Genomic DNA, 1,820 nt, shown 5'->3' with positions numbered 1-1,820 from the left:
TGGTCAAAATACAGTCAAGAGATGGCCGACTTTTTCTGGAATGGCCTACACTGGGTGCCACAGTCTGTGTTGTTTTTACCAGGAGAGGAGGGGGGCCAGGGCCTTGTCCACCTGGCAAGCAGAACAGCAACTTTTCGTCTACAGTTTCTACAAAAATACCTGACAGGATCTCTTGTGTGGAGGGATGTGGCCAGCTGTGTCCTCAGATGTGTTAATTTTCTGGGGCTGGATGCTGCTCTGTTTTTAACCGATTTTAGTTTTTTAAAGTTAAAACGGTTGCCTCAGTTTTATCAGGGTGTTTTTAAATCCTGTGCTTTTTAAATTGCAAAAAGCAAAAATGCATAATTCTCTGTATTGCTTTTAGAAGAACCGTTAGTGTGTGGAGCAAGACTGGACGTCAGTGACAGCAGCGTGCCAGGACTGTCTGAGGCACTGTCCAGGTCCGGGACGGTGACCCTGTGGCGGCTGGTGCGGGTGGCGGGACCGGACTTCTCTGATGTCCAGGAGGTTGGCTCGCTGCTTGGGGTCTAATGTTTTGTGCACCGTGTCTAATCAGCAAGAACTAAAATATAACAAGCTGCTTAATGTAAATATTTATTCTTTTTTAGTTTCTTGACCTGATTATGTAAAAGTATATTGTTAAATTACTGTACAATAAATGTTTTGTTAAAAAAAATCTTCGTGTGAGAGGAGGGTGAGTGTAAAGCGGAAGAAAAGCGAGAGAGCGAGTGTTTGTATTTCTATATTCTATATATTTTTTCACTTGGTGTTTATGTTAATTGTTTAGTTGTGAATTTGTGTTAGTTTGTCACGTTTTAAGGGATTTTTGTCTGAGTTTGGGTGTGGCCGTCAGGCGTGCCTGGCTGGCCGGCGTCTGATGACGCCATGGTGTCTGGTGGTGGGGATTTCTCCATGCTGACACGGAAGAACGGCGTCAAGGTGGGCGCTGGTTCTCCGTGCAGTGTGGAGGAAGTTTGTTTGGCGGTTGGAGAGGTGGTTGGACATGGGTCCATAAGGTCTGTGGCTCGTATGAATGGAGCTGTAGTGTTTGTCGAGAAGGTTGAGCAAGCTCGACAGTTGGTGGAGGTGGGTGTTTCAGTGAACGGCTTGTTTTTATAGGTGTCACTGCTAACATTGCCTGCCACCAAAGTAACATTGTCAAATGTTCCTCCATTCATTAGTGACAAGTTTTTTGATTAAAGAGCTGTCTCGACACGGTAAGGTAGTTTCACCGATTAAAAAAGTACCGTCTGGGTGTAAATCGTCACTATTAAAAAATGTCTCTCACAGGAGACAACTGTTCATGATATTAAATCAACGTGACGAGGAGCTTAACTTGTGGTTTCATGTTAGGTTAGATGATTTTGACTATGTGCTTTTTGCAACATCTTCTAGCATGAAATGTTTTGGTTGTGGTCAGGAGGGCCACATAATAAAAATGTGCCCAGACAGGGCCGGGCCGGCCCCGCCGGGTTCGGCGAAGCAGCAGGCGGCTGCTGAGCAGGTAGGAGACCCGCCTAGCGAGGGTAGGGCAGCGGAGGAGCCCGCGGTGGCGGCGGAGGAACCCGCTGCAGAGGAGCCGGCGAAAGGTGTTGTTGAGGTATCGTTAGTGGAAGGTGGGAAAGGTTTGAAAATGTATGTACAACCCCTGGCAAAAAGTATGGAATCACCAGTGTTGGATGAGCAGTCATTCAGCCATTTCATGCTGTAAAACAAACTCGGATCAAAAACATGACACAATATTAAGGTCATTCCAAAGTGCAACTTGTTGGCTTTCAGGAACACTCAAAGAAATGAAGAGAAAACATTGTGGAAGTCAG

The 1,820-nt window shown here is 45.9% G+C and overlaps 1 long non-coding RNA gene across 1 annotated transcript in view; it reads left to right on the top strand.

Moving 5' to 3' along the window:
- Positions 1–361: 361 nt before the first annotated feature.
- Positions 362–1,820, top strand: part of LOC107834595 (uncharacterized) — a 4,690-nt gene continuing 3,231 nt past the window's right edge. The window contains exon 1 of the long non-coding RNA XR_001660399.1: positions 362–532. This is a non-coding gene — a long non-coding RNA (uncharacterized LOC107834595). The remainder of the gene's footprint in view (positions 533–1,820) is intronic.

The sequence above is a fragment of the Poecilia formosa genome, unplaced genomic scaffold (assembly GCF_000485575.1).
Source record: "Poecilia formosa unplaced genomic scaffold, Poecilia_formosa-5.1.2 Scaffold681, whole genome shotgun sequence".
In the NCBI taxonomy this organism is placed as follows: Eukaryota; Metazoa; Chordata; class Actinopteri; order Cyprinodontiformes; family Poeciliidae; genus Poecilia; species Poecilia formosa.
This window is presented reverse-complemented; position numbering and strand designations above follow the sequence as displayed.